We start from the raw sequence: 20,751 nt of genomic DNA, 5'->3' as shown, positions 1-20,751 counted from the left end.
AAGATTTAATCTAACAGTCTGCACTTTAACCTCAGTCATTGTTTGATTTCAAATACAAACTTTTGGAGTACAGAACTAAAATAAGAAAACATGCTTCACTGTCCCAATAATTACAGAGGGCACTGTATTTGTCCTACATTTGAATGTTTTTACAAAATATTTACAGCATTTTATTTATGGCCCCCAAAAATTTCACAAAAATATCATACATTAGAAAAGGTATCAGAGAATGAGGAACAAACGTCAGTGAACAAGGTACTACATACAGACACAGGATATCACCACCAACATGTGACCATCTGGGGTTCAACCCGGGTCTCAAGCATGGCACAAGACAGCGTCGGTAGTTTTGGGAGGTACTGTAACACAACTCTTCAGGACAGATCTCCCCGAACCACCTCTGAAAATAAGGACGAAGACCTCAGGAGAAAGGCTTTTGTTTTACAGTTTGTGTTTGTAACAACTCTTCAGGCCAGATTTCCCCGAACCACCTCTGAAAATAAGGACGAAGACCTCAGGAGAAAGGCTTTTGTTATAAGGCATTTATAAAATAAATCTCTTACAAAATCACTGATCAGTGACCATTTTATCATAACAGTACTATGGTCTTGATCAATCATTTGGGCGTATTTCCAGATACAACATTTCATGATTTTGCTGATGAATCGTTTGTAAAGTGATCAGCTAAACAAATTGAAATAGCAAAGTAAAAAATACATTTAAAAAAGTATGAATAAATAAATGATTTAAGCATCCATTTATTTGTCCCGTCCTACATTTGTATGTTTTATAATAAAGTATGTACATTATTAGATTCATGGCCTAACAGTTACAGTACATAAATATAAAGATCTATTCAATGGTTTCTCAAAAGGTATTAATGCATCCAAGTGAATTTAAATAAAGTTCCACATATGTCTTACCACCAAGTAAAAACAACTCGTTTGAGCAAACCTTGAGAGGAGCATTAAAAAAAGACGCTTCTGGGCTGGGGTGTACCTTCTTATATACAGTTACAGAGTGGTGCAAAAACCCTCTCCTGTAGTCAAATGACCTATTGGCCTCATGGGTGGGATGTTATTAATATTTTTCATTATTTAATCATTAATAAACATGTCTTTTTGGGGAGGTTTCTATGTCAAACTGTTTTGTTGTATTTCAGTCTTCTGTGATGTATATAAAGTGTAATATTGGAATACAAACTCAAAATTGAATACATTTCAATGCTATATCTGATATGGTACAGGTGTGTTATTTTTTGTAAGCCAATGTGTGAGAGTTGCATACTTTTGTTTCAAAGTAGATTTCTTTAAGACTAACAAGAAACACTGTGTGTGACCCTGATTTAGCACACTGCAGTAAAACGTTAATATGGCCTTTCCGTTTATACATTAGCTGATTGAGAAAATCCATGGTGACACTATAGGTTAAACACAGAGCTTAGTGTCACTGTCAGCACAATCAATCACTGATATCTGACACCAACAGTGACTGTCAGACACATAAGAGCAGCTTAGAATAGAATGAAGAGAGGATTCAGAGTCCCAAAAGACAACAGAAGACTTGGCCCAGAGAAGACAGTCCTGTCTTGCTTGTTGACACATCACCCATTGAGTTCTTGCCACAAAATAACATGGGCAGCATGTATGAAACTGTAGAGAAAGAATGAGGACCAAAGGTGCAGCTCAATATTAAGGTGTTCTTTATGTTTTGTGCACTCAGTGTATGTGTTCTCACTTTCAATAAAATCTCAATCCTTCAAGACAAAACATGAGAGTAGTTCACTATCTCATCCCAAGGTCATCATTTCACAGTAGGTTTCTTACCACCTTAGCTATGAAAAGTAATAAGAAGGTTTTGTATGAAGCAATGGAAAATGGTCCTAATTTGGTGTGCATGTCACTGTCTTAACATAAATGACAGTTAGTTCAGATATGTGAAAAAGTAGAGGTGCTTTGAAGTGTGCAGTGTAATTACATTTATATTTGATCAATTTAGCAGACCCACTTATCCACAGCAACTTACAGGATCAATTAGGGTTAAGTGCCTTGCTCAAGGGAACATCGACCGATTTTTCACCTTGTCGACTCATTGATTTGAACCAGCGACATTTCAGTTCCTGACCCAACGCTCTTAACCACTAGCATACATGCCGCCATCACTGTAAAGGCAGCTCTTTTGTTGAAGACGATCCAGGCAGCAAAGCTGGCATAGGGGGTCCAGGCAATCAGGAAACCACAAGCCATAACAAACCTCATACGTGTCACATATGGGTAGATGCTGAGTCCTGCTGGGAAGCTGCAGCCTGAAAACAAACAAGGAAAGACACATGAAATCAGGTAATTAAGTAATTGTTTGATAGAAAAAGTATGGGCAGTATAGACTGAGCGTACAAAACATTAGGAACACATTCTCCTTCCTTGAAGCTATGATGACACTTGTTCAGTGTAGCTGAAGGGGAGGAGGGGGAGGAGACAGGATAAAGAATGATTTTTTTTAGCCTTGAGACAATTAACACATGGATTATGTATGTGTGCCATTCAGAGGGTGAATGGGCAAGACAAAGATTTAAGTGCCATTGAACGGGGCATGGTAGTAGGTGCCGGGCACACCGTTTTAACCTGTTGGGGATAGGGGGCAGTATTTGCACGGCCGGATAAAAAAAACGTACCCGATTTAATCTGGTTACTACTCCTGCCCAGTAATTATAATATGCATATAATTGTTTGATTTGGATAGAAAACACCCTAAAGTTTCTAAAACTGTTTGAATGGTGTCTGTGAGTATAACAGAACTCATATGGCAGGCCAAAACCTGAGAAGATTCCAAACAGGAAGCGCCCTCTCTGACCATTTCTTGGCCTTCTTTGTCATCTCTATCCAAAACAAAGGATCTCTGCTGTAACGTGACATTTTCTAAGGCTCCCATAGGCTCTCAGAAGGCGCCAGAACGTTGAATGATGACTCTCCAGTCTCTGGCTGAAAAACAGTAGCGCATTTGGTAAGTGGTCGATCTGAGAACAATGAGACGGGTGCGCACGTGCACGTGAAGAGTCCATTTTACTTTCTCTGTCTTTGAACGAAAACAACGACTCCCGGTCGGAATATTATCGCATTTTTACGAGAAAAATCGCATAAAAATTTATTTTAAACAGCGTTTGACATGCTTCGAAGTACGGTAATGGAATATTTTGAAATTCTTTGTAACGAAACGCGCCAGGCGCATCACCCTTCTCTACCCTTCAGATAGTGTCTTGAACGCACAAACTAAACGCCGCTATTTGGATATAACTATGGATTATTTGGAACCAAACCAACATTTGTTATTGAAGTATAAGTCCTGGGAGTGCATTCTGACGAAGAACAGCAAAGGTAATCCAATTTTTCTTATAGTAAATCTGAGTTTGGTGAGTACCAAACTTGGTGGGTGTCAAAATAGCTAGCCTGTGATGGCCGGGCTATCTACTCAGAATATTGCAAAATGTGCTTTCACCGAAAAGCTATTTTAAAATCGGACACCGCGATTGCATAAAGGAGTTCTGTATCTATAATTCTTAAAATAATTGTTATGTTTTTTGTGAACGTTTATCGTGTGTAATTTAGTAAATTCACCGGAAGTGTTCGGTGGGAATGCTAGTCACATGCTAGTCACATGCTAATGTAAAAAGCTGGTTTTTGATATAAATATGAACTTGATTGAACAAAACATGCATGTATTATATAACATAATGTCCTAGGAGTGTCATCTGATGAAGATCATTAAAGGTTAGTGCTGCATTTAGCTGTGGTTTTGGTTTTTGTGACATTATATGCCAGCTTGAAAAATGGGTTTCTGATTATTTCTGGCTGGGTACTCTGCTGACATAATGTTTTGCTTTCGTTGTAAAGCCTTTTTTGAAATCGGACAGTGTGGTTAGATTAACGAGAGTCTTGTCTTTAAAATGGTGTAAAATAGTCATATGTTTGAGAAATTGAATTAATAGCATTTCTCAGGTATTTGAATATCGCGCCACGGGATTCCACTGGCTGTTGACTAGGGTGGGACGCAAACGTCCCACCTAGCCCAGAGAGGTTTTTAAAGAGTTCCTCAATGAGCTTGACATCTTGATAAGCTCATTTCCTGACGATGGCTCACCGCTCTTCGTACCTGACGACGTCAACCTCCCGATGTCTGTCTTCAAATCATTTATTTCCAACTCTATCTTTCCCCTCCTCTCCTGTTTTGATCTCACCCTTTCCCAGTCTCCTCCAACTCACAAGAAAGGCAATACTCTTGACCTCCTCTTTACTAGAGGCTGCTCGCCTATTATTCTCACTGCAACCCTCCTCCAGGTCTCTGATCACTACATTGTTTGCTTTTCTGTCTCCCTATCCTCCAACCCTAACCACTCCGCCCCTACCCAGATGGTCATACACCATTGAAATCTACGCTCTCTCTCTCCCACTACTCTCTCCTCTTCTATCCTATCTTCTCTCCCTTCTGCTAAATCCTTCATCCTCCGGTCTCCTGATTCTGCCTCTTCGATCCTACTCTCTTCCCTTTCCGCATCCTTTGACTCGCACTGTCCCCTTTCCTCTCGGCCGGCTCGGCCCTCCCATCCTGCTCCGTGGCTGAGTGACTCATTGCGAGCTTACAGAACAGGGCTGTGGGTAGCTGAGCGAAAATGGAGGAAAACTAAACTGCCGGAGGACCTATCATCATTTCACACCCTCCTCTCTACCTTCTCGTCCTCTGTATCCGCTGCTAAAGCCACTTTCTACCACTCTAAAATTCCTCTCTTCCCTCATCAACTCATCCCTGACCACTGGTTGGGCCCCCTCTGACTTCAAAATGATCCGAGTTGCTCTCCTCCTCAAGAAACCAACACATGACTCATCAGACTTCAAAAATGATTGACCTGTATCCCTTCTTTCTTTTCTTCCCAAAACACTTGGGCATACTGTCTTCTCATGATCTCTATCAAAATGACATTTTTGACCCTAACCAGTCAGGCTTCACGATCGGTCACTCAACCGTGACTGCTCTTCTCTTTGTCACGGAGTCTCTCTCTCCTCTGTTCTCATCCTCCTAGATATATCTGCTGCCTTCGACACCGTGAACAATCAGATCCTCCTCTCCACCCTTCTCAGGGCTGAGCATCTCAGGCTCTGCCCACTCTTGGATTACATCCTACCTGGCAGGCCGCTCCTACCAGGTAACGTGGAGAGGATCTGTGTGTGCACCACGTACTCTCACTACTGGTGTCCCCCAGGGCTCAGTTCTAGGCCCTCTCCTCTTCTCTCTATACACCAAGTCACTTGGCTCCGTCATATCCTCACATGGTCTCTCCTATCATTGATATGTGGATGACACAACTGCCTTCCACCTTCCCCCCTTCTGACACCCAGGTGGCAACACGCATCTCTGCGTGCCTGGCAGATATCTGAACTTGGATTCCGGCCCACCATATCAAGCTCAACCTTGACAAGACAGAACTGCTCTTCCTCCTGGGGAAGGCCTGCCTGCTCAAAGACCTCTACATCACAGTTGACAACTCCACTGTGTCGCACTCCCAGAGTGAAAAGAACCTTGGTGTGACCCTGAACAACACCCTGTCATTTGCTGCAAACATCAAAGCAGTGACTCACTACTGCAGGTTCATGCTCTACAACATCCGTTGTAGAGTACTGTCCTATCTCACACAGGAAGAGGCGGAAGTCCTAATCCAGGAACTTGTCCTCTCCCATCTGGACTACTGCAACTCGCTATTGGCTGGGCTCCCCGCTTGAGCCATGAAACCCCTGCAACTTCTCTAGAATGCTGCAGCCCTCCTGTTTTTTTAACCTTAACAAGTTCTCTCATGTCACCCCGCTCCGCCGCACACTCCACTGCCTTCCAGTTGAAGCTCACATCCATGGTGCTTACCTACAGAATAGCAAGAGGAACTGCCACTCCCTACCTTCAAGCTCTGCTCAAACCCTACACTCCCTTCTGCTACTTCAGGTCTCTGCCTATCGTCTGTAAACATCTGAACCCTACCTCTTCAAACAGTATCTTAAATAATCCTCTCCCTCACCTCGACCACCACCCCCCCTCCCCTTGCACTTTGTACACTCAGTGTATTTAAACTACTTTCAACCACCAAATATTGATTGATTGATTTGTTATGTGTAGCAAAATAAGGTAGACCTACTGTGTGTCTGTGTGGATGTGTTTGAGCAGTGTACTACAATTACCGCTTTTGTCACACCCTGATCTGTTTCACCTGTCTTGTGCTTGTCGCCCATTTTCCCCATTATCCCCTGTGCATTTATACCTGTGTTTTCTGTTTGTCTGTTGCCAGTTCGTCTTGTCTCGTCAAGCCTACCAGCGTCTTCCCGTACTCCTGTTTTTCTCTCTAGTCCCTGTTTTCTAGTTTTCCTGTTTTTACCATTCTGCCTGCCCTGACCCTGCCTGCCATTCTGTACCTTGTGACACTGCCCTGGGTTACTGACCTCTGCCTGCCCTGACCGTGAGCCTGCCTGTCGTTCTGTACCTTTCGGACTCTGCTCTGGATTACTGACCTCTGCCTGCCCTTTACCTGTCGTTCGCCTGCCCCCTGTTTTTGTAATAAACTTTTGTTACTTCAAACTGTCTGCATCTGGGTCTTATCCTGAGGTCTGATAGCGTTGACTGTGAGGACAAGGCTTCCTTTTAAGGGGTGGCGATGGCAGGAACACAGATGTGGCAGGGGAACAAGTACAAGACATATGATTAATTGTTGAAGCCTTCGGCATTGTGTAGTAGTCAGGTCCACATGAACACTGCATGCCCTCGGGGATGTATCTATGTGGGAAAGACAAATAAGCCGGTTAAGATATTTTACTTTAAAATGTATAAAAGGTTATCACAGTTATCCCTTGAATGAAGTCTTTAAATTGTAAACTTCTTTCTCAAGGGCCATTACTATAAATACTATATTTGTCAAATGTATTAATCAGATTATTGACTTAGATGCTGTTTAACTATATGTATGCAGTATAAGCAGATGGGATGGTTTTTGCCCTGTTTTAGTGCCAAATCCATCCCTGAAGGGCAGAATGTTGAGAGGCTATTGTCAACATCCTAAAAACACAAACTCAATATGTATACTTCCACCTTAGGGAGTAGTCTCAACAAATCAGATCACAATCTTTCCCAAAACATTCCTGGCCACTATGATTGGATCTTGCAGTACCAGATATGATTTAAATATCTGGTGTAAATGGAATTCATTATTCCAAATACAATTTTCACCTTATTTGGAAGAGGAAGTGGTCAATTTACTGTGCCTGGTAAGTTTTATGAATACCATTGTAACAACAAATTGAGAGAACTGAGAGGCCAAGGCTGACAAGAGTTCCTCTACAGTACTGTAGTAGAGAACTACTTAAACTCTCCCAGTCTTAAGCTCTAAATCTATTGAAATGGGGGAAGGGTGGCAGATTGCCTGCATATTGCTTGCCTGCCCGCTCTACAGTGTACATACAGTACCAAACTAATATCAATCATTAACTTCTCATCCAATTATGAATTAACTAATCAGACTGGGTATTTGGCACAGTTTGTAATTTATCTATCCATTATGGATGAATCCTAATTTCCACTTATCTAAAATGTTCAATTAGTCTCCCATTGAAATAAAAAAATTACTAAGTAAAACTTACATGGAAGTTAGAATTTGCACCCAGGGTATCAAACCCTGGTGGTACTCACTCCTCAACACTACATTAGACAGGGTTTCCCAAACTCAGACCAGGGCTTCCCAAACTCAACGTCTCAGCTAAGGTTCAGTGAACTACCTCGACGAAACATACTTGGCCAAAAAAAGGAATGCAGCATGGTAAGGCTATCATTTGCTAAACTACTCAAGATTGGGCCTGGTCGGATCTGGTTGGACATGGTTAAATTCGAAATCTGTTCATACTATCCTTGCAATGCAATCATCTCTAGCCTAAAACTGGCATTATCCTTCCTCACCTCTCCACAATAAAGGCTGGTGTGGCATGGTTTCTTTAGCAAATAACAGAAACTGCCAACATCAGTTACCCCCTTGCAATGTATAGATTTGTGAGACCTCTTATTAATCAAAGTTTTGATTTACCTAGACCAGCCAACCAATAAGGGGGGAGGGGGGGGCAGCACAGGTCATAGCCAGGTGAATGCACATCCGGCACCAGCGTGGGTGGTACTGAACTTGAAGCTTCCCATGGACTTGCAGACCACAGTGTATCCCTCAATGGCCAGCACCACCAGAGACCACAGAGAAACCTGACCTAGAATGAGACAAGGAAAGAGAGAAATACAGTAGTTAAAACATGTTTTCCATTTGGCTTCCAGCATCTCCATCAATGTGTGTATCTCAAATATTTTATGTTTTGTAGACCAGGATTGGTTGCTTATATCAGTCAGTTACTTGAGACATAAATGGTATTATGTAAATATTATGTAAATATAGCAACAAAATAACAAGAATTGAATTTAGTTTGGCTGTATTACAGAAATAAGCTTTTCTCCAGTGAGAACCACATATCACAGTCATAGAAAGCACCTTTTCCCTTAATACAGAAGTTATGAGAAAAGTCTGTGCTAGTAGGAAAAAATATATTTGTATTGCGTGTGTGTGGGGGATATAAGGAAAACATGTAGGGTCAGACCATTGATGGGAATCCAAAACAGATCAGGAAAAACATGTAGACAGCAAGCAGATAGAATTGCCATGGATCCGCCAAGTAAAACTGAGGGTATTCAAAGGGACTTCTTACAAGTCCAGTCCTGTTGGACATGGGGATGTAGAAGTTGTTTCCTTCAGTGCCGTTCTGCATCTTTAACCAGGGAGTGGTTGAGATGAAAAGTGGAGAATCTGCTCTAGCTGCAGTCTAGTGTCTTCTGGCTCCTTTATTATCTGGGATGCTCTGGGTATGTTTATATACCCTTCTAAGCAGCCTCATCAGGGATCAACTGGTGATCAACTGGCGATCAAGGAAGGTACCACGTGGCGGTTGGGGGATATTTTATTGAGAGATATTTGGACAATTGGTCTTGTCATAATCACCTACATGATCCTATCGCAAAACATATACAGTATTTAGGATCCAGTTTCAGTGGGTTCTGTTCTATATATATTAACCAGTTTAATTTACAGAGCATGACAGACAGAGCTGATGCAGTCACTCTGTCACCATCATCAACACACAGCCTGCTACTGAGAGAGTGTGTGTGTGTGTGTGTGTGTGTGTGTGTGTGTGTGTGTGTGTGTGTGTGTGTGTGTGTGTGTGTGTGTGTGTGTGTGGGTGTCGTGACTTGAAGACTGTTATTCATCTAATTAGCTAACTATGTTTAATTGTTACCCAATTAAATGAATCATGCAACAATTAACTCATTAGGATCTGGGGCACCACGAGAGCGGTTCTTTCAAAAGTTACCATCTCCCAAATTAAACTCTATCACATATATAAACAGTAAACTTATTAATCATATCCTCGTATTGTATCATATCAACATTCTGAACAGTCGTAACCTCTTTGCATCTGCAAAAACCTTATGATTCAGTACTACACAAATTGGTTTAATTATTTATTTACTAGCTAATTAAATGGGAACACAGGAAAAACATACACACTCTGCACCGGTTATTGACTGGAGACGTAATACGCTGAAAACAGGTCCCTAGCAGAATGACAACAACATTGATGCTTACTAAAGAAGAGAAGGAGAGAGAGGGACAGAGACACTTAACATTGGTACATACTTTGCACACAAACTGCCGCCCACCATGAGTAAGAAATCAGGAATGTATTTACATGAAATGCCTGGGTTCGCCGGGGGTCTCTCGGTGAAGAGGGCAGCCTTGGAAAGAGGATTGGGCCTTTGACTTGTCATGTAGTCCTGAACAGAACTACAGAGTTGACTTTTTCTTCCATTCACTCTTGAAGGGGCTTCTTTGAAGATGGGCTAGCCAGCCATATTGATGGTTCGAGCATAGTAACAGGATGGTCCTACTTAAATTCACTTTCGAATATACTTTAATTAGGACAGCTAATCAGCCGTACCAGTTATTGTCCGGGAAGTGCATTTATCGTCTCCACCTCGTGTTGAGATTCAAAGTTCAAACCACTTTAAACGTGCAGCTGCAGCTTAAAGTTTTTTTTGTCTAATGTGTTTTTTTCTCAACCCATCATTCATACAGATTGCTCAAAAGGGGTGGTTCCGGACAGCTAACAACCTCTCTGACCTCACTTCTGGGTGGTGACTACTCACTGTGCAAAGTTTATGGAAAACAATAATCTCTCATATTACATGCACAATGCATAGTATGGAAACTTCGTACATGTAGTGGGTATACTTTCCAAGTTACAGTATTTCCTTTATAACATTTTTATGACATCACAAAATAACAAACAAAATGACATTAGTAATCAATAGATCGCCTCTCACCATTTTCCACATTCTATGTTTTTAAATATTTTTCCAGTATTTGCTTTTGAACGTGTTAGAGTTTCAGCGGGAATAGTTTATTGAACAAAGCACATTCCTTTGGTGAATCTTGAGAGCGCAGACCTGAATCTGCGCCCTTGATTTACAACAAGGCGTCGGTTGTTAGCCCCCACTAGTTCTTCCTTCCCCCTAAAGGGTGAGAGTGGGTCTGATTGAAGTTATTCATTGCAAACCTGATCGGACATATTTGGATTCTCGTGGACAGTCATGACAGTGGTGTGGCCAGATCTGATGAGACAATAGACAGGTATTTCACATCAGTAGCTGCCTGGAAAAGAGTTGCAAGAAGGCCTTCCTACATCACTTAGATATGTACTCTGAATACCAGAGGCCATGCTTTAGCCGGCGTGCCGTTGAACAACATACAGTGCCTTCAGAAAGTATTCACACCCCTTGTGTTTTTAGAATTTTAAAATAAGTACAAAACCCCTTTGTTATGGCAAGCCTAAATAAGTTTAGGAGTCAACATTTTCTTTACAAGTCACATAATAAGTGGCATAGACTCACTCTGTGTGTAATAGTGTTTACCATGATTTTTGTATGACTAGCTCATCTCTGTACCCCACACATACAATTATCTGTAAGGTCCCTCACCCAAGCAGTGAATTTTAAACACAGATTCAACCATAAAGACAAGGAAGGTTTTCCAATGCCTCACAAAGAAAGGCACCTATTGGTAGATGGGTGATTATCCCACGTAATATTCTTTTGAATATCCATTGAGCATGGGGAAGTTATTAATTAGGCTTCGAATGGTGTATTAATACACACAGTCACTACATAGATACAGGCGTTCATCCTAACAGTTGTCGAAGCAGAAGGAAAACGCTCAGGGATTTCACCATGAGGCCAACGGTGACTTTAAAACAGTTACAGTGTTTAATGGCTGTAATAGGAGAAACTGAGGATGAATCAACAACATTGGAGTTACTCCACAAAATGTTCTTAACAAGTCACATAATAAGTTGCATGGACTCACTCTGTGTTCAATAATAGTGCCTAAAGTTAAACTTAAAAAAACATGTCAAAGAAATATATTTTCTATCCTGAACACATCCCTTTTCATATTTTCAACCAAGGTGGTGGCTGCATCATGTTATGGGTATTTGTTTGGTAATAGGATCCCCATTAGATGTTGTGAAAGCAGCAGCTACTCTTCCTGAGCAGCTACTCTTCCTGGGGTCCACACTAAACATGAAACATGACATAATACAGAACATTAATAGAACAAGAACAGCTCAAGGACAGAACTACATACATTAAAAAAAGACACATATAGCTAAAAAAATATCTAGGTCAAATAGGGGAGAGGTGTTGTGCCGTGAGGTGTTGCTTTATCTGTTTTTGAAACCAGGTTTGCTGATAATTTGAGCTATATGAGATGGAAGGGAGTTCCATACAATAATGGGAATATATAATACTGTACGCTTTCTTGAATTTGTCCTGGATTTGGGGACTGTGAAAGACCCCTGGTGGCATGTCTGGTGGGGTTTTCAACACAATGATTCTTATAAAATATGAAGTTATGCAGTCATTCTCTCCTCAACTCTTAGCCAAGAGAGACTGTCATTCATAGTATTTATATTAGCCCTCTGATTACAAAGAAGAGCAAGATGTGCCGCTCTGTTCTGGGCCAGCTGCAGCTTAACTAGGTATTTCTTTGAGGCACTTGACCACGTGACTGGAAAATAATCAAGATAAGACAAAACTAGAGCCTGCAGGACTAGCTTTTTGGAGTGCGGTGTCAAGAAAGCAAAGCATCTCTTTAGTATGGACAGACCTCTCCCCATTTGTACAACCATTGAATCTCTGTTTTGACGATTTACAGTTTACAATCTAAGGTAACACCAAGTCATTTAGTCTCCCCAAAGTGTTCAACAGCCACACCATTCATTACCAGATTCAGCTGAGGTCTAGAGCTTAGGGAATGATTTGTACCAAATACAATGCTATTAGTTTTAGAGATGCTCAGGACCAGTTTATTATGGGCAAACCATTCCAAAACTGACTGCAACGCCTTGTTAAGGGTTTCAGTGAATTCATTAGCTGTGGTTAGTGACACGTATATGGTTGAATTATCAGCATACATGGACGCACAGGCTTTGTTTAATGTCAGTGGCAGGTCATTTGTAAAAATAGAAAAGAGTAGAGGGCCTAGAGAGTTGCCCAGTGGTACACCACACCCTACATATTTGACATTAGAGAAGCTTCCATTAAAGAAAACCCTCTTAGCTATATTAGATAGACAGCTCTGAATCCACAATATGGCAAAAGTTTACAACATACAACATACACTACCGGTCAATGGTTTTAGAACACCTACTCAATCAAGGGTCTTTCTTTATTTTTACTATTTTCTACATTGTAGAATAATAGTGAATACATCAAAACTATGAAATAATACATATGGAATTATGTATTAACCCCAAAATGTTAAACAAATGAAAATAGTTTAGATTTTAGATTCTTGAAAGTAGCCACCATTTGCCTTGATGACAGCTTTTTTTCCCCATAAATCTACACACAATACCCCATAATGACAAAGCAGGTGTTTAGAAATGTTTGCAATTTTATTAAAAATGAAAAAATGAAATATTACATTTACATAAGTATTCAGCCCCTTTACCCAGTACTTTGTTGAAGCACCTTTGGCAGAGACTTCAACCTCGAGTCTTCTTGGGTATGACGCTACAAGCTTAGCACACCTATATTTGGGGAGTTTCTCCCATTCTTCTCTGCAGATCCTGTCAAGCTCTGTCAGCTTGAAATGGGGAGCATCGCTGCGCAGCTATTTTCAGGTCTCTCCAGAGATGTTCGATCGGGTTCAGGTCCGGGCTCTGGCTGGGCGTCTCAAGAACATTCAGACACTTGTCCCGAAGCCACTCCTGCGTTGTCTTGGCTGTGTACTTAGGGTCATTGAACAAAAATATAAATGCAACAATTAACAATTTTACTGAGTTACAGTTCATATAAGGAAATCAGTCAATTGAAATAATGCATTAGTCCTAATCTATGGATTTCACATGACTGGGAATATAGATATGCATTTGTTGTTCACATATACCTTAAAAAAAGGTAGGGGAATAGATCAGAATACCAGTCAGTATCTGGGGTGACCACCATTTGCCTCATGCAGCAAAACACATCTCCTAAGCATAGAGTTGATCTGGCTGTTGATTGTGGCCTGTGTAATGTTGTCCCACTCCTCTTCGATGGTTGTGTGAAGTTGCTGGATATTTGGGAACTGGAACATGCTGTCGTACACGTCAATCCAGAGCATCCAAAACATGCTCAATGGGTGACATGTCTGATAAGTATGCAGACTATGGAAGAACTGGGACATTTTCAGATCTGGCTGGTTCACTAAATGGATTATTGAAGTCAGATCTAGCTAGCACAGCCTCAGTGCCCGTATTGGCAGTAGGCAGCACAGCTTCAGGTAGTCTTGGCTATCTGGCTAACTAGCTCTGTGCGAATTACTAGCCAGACTAGCTTAATTTCATTAATTAGGGTAGTATCCTGTTTTTAATATAACCAGTTATCTGGCTGAGTACAGTTGTGCTTGAGAAGGACATGCTACTTTTCTGAAAACACAACAAATCTAAGTAAATGCTGCAACACTATACAGTGAGTGCTGCCATTTTTCTACTGTATATAAGACCACCTCACTTTACATATAATCAAGACAGAGGCAGGAATCCTTACATGGCTAAGAGTATTTAAGATCTGTGAGCCATTCCACTAAAGGGAATGGTTAATTTCTTCCTTTGGAATGCATTGTCCATTGCATTCCTGCGCTCCTTTGCTGTAAGTGAAGATTACTGGTGGACCAACATACACAGATTGATGAACCTGACATCCCAAAGACATGTAAAAAAAAAGGCCACTGTGAAATGAAAATAGAACATAAGCATTCCAGCCATGGCCAAGCTGACCAGCAGGAAGTTGATAGGTTGTTGGGCTTTCTTGTTCTGAACTGTGAACCCCAGGAATCATATGGATTCCTCACAAGTACATTTCTGGTTGGACATTGGAATGAAGAAGTTATCACCATATACATGTATGCCATTAATCGAATCCTCGAGCTGACAAGGTAAAAATCGGTCGTTCTGCCCCTGAACAACGCAGTTAACCCACTGTTCTTAGGCCGTCATTGAAAATAACTGACTTGCCTAGTTAAATAAAGGTAAAATATTTTTTTACTAAAATTCATCTTAACTCTGAAAGGGTCTCAACAAAGGACCACCTGTTGCCATAACATCGATCAAGAAATCAGTAGAGATGTAATAAGGGTCGTCTAAAGGAGACCAAAATGCGGCGTGTGAAGTGCTCATATTTACTTTTAATGAAAACACTTAGCAAAATAACAAAACGACCAACAACAGTCCCGTCAGGTACAAACAACGAAACGGAAAACAACCACCCACAAAACCCCATGAAAAACAGGCTGCCTAAGTATGGCTTCCAATCAGTGACAACAAAAAACACCTGCCTCTGATTGGAAACCATACCCGGCACCAACATAGAAAATACAACATAGAACGACAATCTAGACAACCCACATAGAAAACAGAAAACCCAAAATACATAGACAAAAACACCCCCCTGTCATGCCCTGACCAATCTACTATGGAAAAATGACCTCATACTAAGGTCAGAACGTGACAAGAGAGCTCTAATGGTTTGGCCATGTCCTAAGAACTATGGAATAGTAGGGGTTAATCCTCCAATAGGTGTCTTGTGATACAGTTTCTTCAGGTCCTGTGAATATCAGGTGGCCTAGAGAAGGAGCTTTATCTTCAAATTATATTAATAGGGGTTCAACAGGAAGCTGGTTAAACCCTATTGTATTTGTTGACGTTGATTATTATTATTTTTCTTCTGCCGATTGCTGAAAAAAATCCAAATTCCCGTGAGATAGGAAGGCCTAGGAGGTTGCAATCTTGCATGACGGTAAAGGGTCAAGGGCCACACCCTCTCATGCGATGCCATGCCAATTGGCCACATAGTGGCGCTATAACAAGCATTTGAAAATTATAACTTAGAAATTCTCATGCCCTTCACCCGTTTGAGTCCTGAAATCCGGTACATAGATCACTCTTCTCACAGGGAAGCAATATGCCTTAAAGACCCATGATGGATTTTCCGCCATTTAGAATTTTGTTTAAAACACTTAAAGTGCTACTCCTCTGGCACCGAATGACCGACCTGCACAAAACCTGATAAATGGCATCTATGGACCAAGCTCTCACAAATAATGTTTTTGCAGGATAGCATCTCAAACAACATGGCTGCTACTGACCAATAAACTTTCATGTGGGTGTGGTCTGGCACAGATATTCGTATTCTAACAAAACTTGGTACACATGTTCCAAACAACTGAACATATGCGAGCACATTTATGTTCACCAAACGGTGCCGCTATAACAGCCACATGTTTATATCTCCTGGTCTATTTGACTCAGTGATAACATTTGGCACACATGCTCAGGGATATGAGTCTAGCTAACCTGTAAAGTGTGGTTTAGTTTTTACTGTATGGTGGCGCTGTTGGACAGGGAAAATCATTTACGCAAGCTTATTGGCTCACAGCGGCCATATTGTTTGAGCAAGAGTCTTGGAAAATATGTGCATGTATAGATGTTATATACCAAATTTGGTATCGATCGGTCCAGCGTTTCTTTAGAAGAATAAGTTTTAAAGTACAGAAGTATCTCATCCTAGGGCAATGTGTCCAATTTGTCCTGATGGTAGCACAGTGTGCACACAGCTTGAACCCCGGCATTGCTGTTTGCAGCTTTAATTATTATTATTTTCTTTCTGTAGTGGTGTCATGCAACAAAATTGGTTATAGTCAACAAAAGTTTAAAGATATTACTGTTGTCCCAGAAGTAGAAGTCTCAATTTGGAAAGAGTGCAAGGCTGTCTAATTGCACCATTTGATTGCCAACCTTTTGCTTGAACGTTTAATCAGCTAAAGGCTTTACCTTGCCTTCTATTGACACTTTGCAATTACTGGATTAGTGAAGGTAGTCTCCAATGCTGTTAATTGTCTGTTCGTTAAGACTTTAATTGGTAATGTAAACATTGTGATGCACTGTAATTTGTGTTGTTAATCTCATGGGATTTAGATGGCCCAGCAATAAAGTTGTATGGCTCAGGCTCATTGGGCAAGCCATATGATATACTGTATCAGTGATATAAGATTTTGCAGATCATAATGATATTATAATAGTATCATGTTCATTTCCTCCACAGGAATGATTCTCCATGTTGTTCAGTGGTCACTAGCTGGCACAATGTCAGACACAGTAGGCCAGATGATTAGCTTTTGAGAATGTCTTATGTACAGTATAGTCTTTCGATCTTTACTGGTACAGGTTTTCCACCTTGCCTAGAGGAATAACGTTGGCTTACTGTATTACACCAGAGCCCATAGAGTCTCTCATGGTTAAACTATATTGGTCCATTACAAACAACAGGCAGAACTTAATGCACAGCTGCAGGTTAGCGTTGGAATTTTAAAAACATTAACACTTGCACAAACGAGAGTATATAAACCAGAGTGTAAAAACAAACTTGCTTAAAACCAAAAACCCACAAGAATAAACCAGCAGATCAGTTGATCTCCCATTGTTACAGTGTCAAACGAGTTAGATACCAGGCAGCTTTGTCTAGGTTCTCTACTCTTGGCCCCAAATGAAATATTGACCTCTCTGGAACATTGATAATAGCAAGGCTGGTAATTAGACCCATCGAATTGTAAGACAGTTGAGTACAGTAAACTTGAGTAGAGTATAGTTCAGTATAGTACAGTATAGTTCAGTAGAGTACAGTACAGAGTTAATAGACTTAAAAATGTTTGGCAGCAACCAGGACTGAAAGTTAACACTGACATGAGCTTTAGGGAGCGTTAATATGGTGGCCAATAGTGATTACAATTGAGATCAGCTGTGCGGGTGATCTTAGTTTCAGTTTCAATTTCAGTTTCAAGTTTTAATGTCACATGCACAAGTACAGTGAAATGCCTTTCTTGCAAACTGAAAACCAAACAATGCAGTAATCAATAACAATGTAATGCTGAGTGTGTGTGTGTGAGTGTGTGTGTGTGTGTAGAGTCAGTATAAATGTATGAGCATATGTGTGTACAGTGGTGTAAAGTACTTCAGTAAAAATACTTTAAAGTACTACTTAAGTAGTTTATTTTGGTATCTGTTCTTTACTATTTATATTTTTGCCAACTTTTACTTTTACTTTACTACATTCCTAAAGAAAATAACATACTTTTTACTCCATACATTTTCCCTGACACCCAAAAGTACTGTCCAATTCACACACTTATAAAGAGAACATCCCTGGTCATCCCTACTGCATCTGATCTGGTGCACTCACTAAACACAAATGCTTCATTTACAAATGATGTCTGAGTGTTAGAGTGTGCCCCTAGCTATCCATAAATAAAAAATTGTGCCATCTGGTTTGCTTGAAATTACTTTTACTTGTGATATTTAACTATAGTTTAGCAATTCCATTTACTTTTGATACTTAAGTATATTTAAAACTAAACACTTTTAGACTTTTACTCATGTAGTATTTTACTGGGTGGCAAATGATGGAGTGAGTGTTTGTATGTGTGTTGGAATATCATTGTGCATAGTGTAGTGTTTCCCAAACTCGGGGCGCATGTTCTGTGTAGTGCTATTCATCCCAGAGTTCAAAGCCTGTGAAGCCATCCAACTGGTGTTTACGACTTCACAACTTGTAATTACCACCTTCCCACTTGGTTATGAACACAGCATGCTATAGACCTGGGACACCAGGTGGGTGCAATTAATTGCCAGGTAGAACAGAAAACCAGCAGTACCCTTGGCCTCCAAGATAGGATTTGAATACCCCTGCTATAGAGGAGGGTGGCAGTGTCTGTGACGTTAACAAACCTAAAGCATGGATTGCACGCTGTCCTTGCACAGGTAAGGAAACAAATGTGAAATGTTGTAATTTGGGTGAACTACCTACAATGTACTGTACATATTGTAGGCCTAAAGTCCATTGCCGTCACTGTATCTCCACACACACCAATCAGTGTCAACTAAAATTATCCATTAGAACCTTAATGACTTAAACTGGACCCATAATTGTAAGTATCACTCTTTTAAAGCTGCAATATGTAACTTTTTGGGAAACCTGACCAAATTCAAATACCAATGTGCGTTATAGATCTGTCATTCTCATAGAATAGATCTATCGCTTCTTAGACTTGCTGTCAATGTGCACTTTCTATGCTTCCTGTTCTTAAGTAAATTTTTTACGTATTTTACTTTCGGATTTGTATACCAGCTTCAAACAGCTGAAAATACAATATTTTTAATATTAAAAATATATTTCACGGCGGTTTACCTGGTACGATGATTCTCTACACTATACATTGCTTGTTTTGTCACAAACTTAAATTAGGAGAACTAGTAGCAACCAGGAAATGGAGGAGCAATTTCTACATATTGCACTTTTAAAGCTGAGATCCGGGATAGGCGAAACAGCAACACTTGGACGCCCAAGGCACATTTGTTATTGTTTTTGTTTTGAGGAAATGAGCATCCAGTAATGTGATAAAAATAAAAAATAGTACATTCTGCTGTTCTATCTTGCGTGTAATTATGTGCAATGATGTCAGAGGGAGGGGAATTTTTATTGTTGTTGTAATGCCTTTGTTGTTGTAATATTGCAAACAGATGTGGCAGTTTCACTGCTATGTATTCCAGCTTTGAACAATCAGTTGTGTTTGGGACAACTTGCAGTAATCCAGTTATTGTCAAGTTGTTTGCAGTAGCTGGTAAGGAGGATACGGTCCCTAACATCTTTAGAAAGGCCGTAAAGCCATTACTTGATTACACATCCAACCCCATTTAACAATTAAACCTCGTTCCTGCTGGCAGAGAACTCGGTGACATTATCAGGTCATTCCTTGTAAAACCGCACCTGTGAATGGGCCTACCGTCCAGATCCCTACCTAAAGTCATTAAATAATTAAAACATCCAAGCAATAAAGCTATCAATCCAATTGTGTGATTAAAACCTTGTTCCCGCTCCTGGCACATCCTGTGTAATTAGTTTGTCAGTTCCTGGTAAAGGCACCACTTGAAATGGGACTATACACCAAAACCAATTGCCTAACTTGGACCCAGCAGAAAAACCGATTAACCACAGTGCTTTGGCAGGTTCAGTGAAAATATGAATGGAGCGGCTAGTAACCCGCTCGAAATCTCGTTCAACTTTTAAAATAAGGCAATTTGGGATATCGATTTGCAGTGCAAAGAAAACTATTGAAGTATTAAAAAATAATGAACAAGCGTTGCTATTAAGTTCCATAGAAAAATCAACATTTAATTGATATGATCCTGCTTCTCTTCAACCTAGATCTTTCTCACTTAAGTTAATATCTTCTATTAATAAATGGTGAAGCACAGTTTATTGGTAGACCTACGTCATGAAGTTCTTCTCTATTAAATTGATGGTATTCGGTTCATGGCTGCTGCTACGATCTTATATATCCTGTTGCCTAGTCACTTTACCCCTACCTATATGTACATAGATACCTCAATTACCTCGTACCCCTACAAGTCGACTCGGTACTGGTGCTCCCTGTATATAGACAAGTTTTTCTCTTTTTTTTTTTTACTCCTTATTTTTATTTGTTATTCACTGTGTATTTATTCCTTGTCACTTTCTATTTTATCTCTGCATTGTTGGAAAAGTACTAATAAGTAAGCATTCCACTGTTAGTCTACACCTGTTGTTTACGAAGCATGTGACAAATGACATTTGATTTGATGGGCATGTCATGTTAGGATAGGGATTACATGGGCTTTGCTTGAGTAGATATTCCATTGCAGAAAACATTGTCTCATTCACATTAATTTATTTACATTCAAAATAAAAGACAACCTTGTGTGCGTACTGTAGGCCTGTATCAGTGACTCAAACTAAACAGATCAAATTAATTGAATCATGTAGAATAGACAGTGTAGTAGTAGATGTTAATTAAAGGGCCTCTCTTAACCTCCCTACGAGGCTAATAAGGCTTCTAATTACAGGACAGGTCAATCAAATTACCCTCTTAACTCAGGCTGACCTTTGTTAACATTAATCTCCGACCCGAACTGCAAAGGGCACATTTCAGTCCAAAAGGCAGAGGCTGACTCTTTACTTTCATTTACATATTTGCTGTATACAACAACAAAAACAAAAAAAGGTTTGCCC

At 40.3% G+C, this 20,751-nt stretch overlaps 1 pseudogene; it reads right to left on the bottom strand.

The window, feature by feature from the left end:
* Window positions 1-1,461: 1,461 nt before the first annotated feature.
* Window positions 1,462-8,822, bottom strand: LOC106583372 (green-sensitive opsin-like; annotated as a pseudogene).
* Between the last annotated feature and the right edge of the window lie 11,929 nt (window positions 8,823-20,751).

This window comes from Salmo salar, chromosome 22 (assembly GCF_965601325.2).
Source record: "Salmo salar chromosome 22, fSalSal1, whole genome shotgun sequence".
NCBI lineage: Eukaryota > Metazoa > Chordata > Actinopteri > Salmoniformes > Salmonidae > Salmo > Salmo salar.
This window is presented reverse-complemented; position numbering and strand designations above follow the sequence as displayed.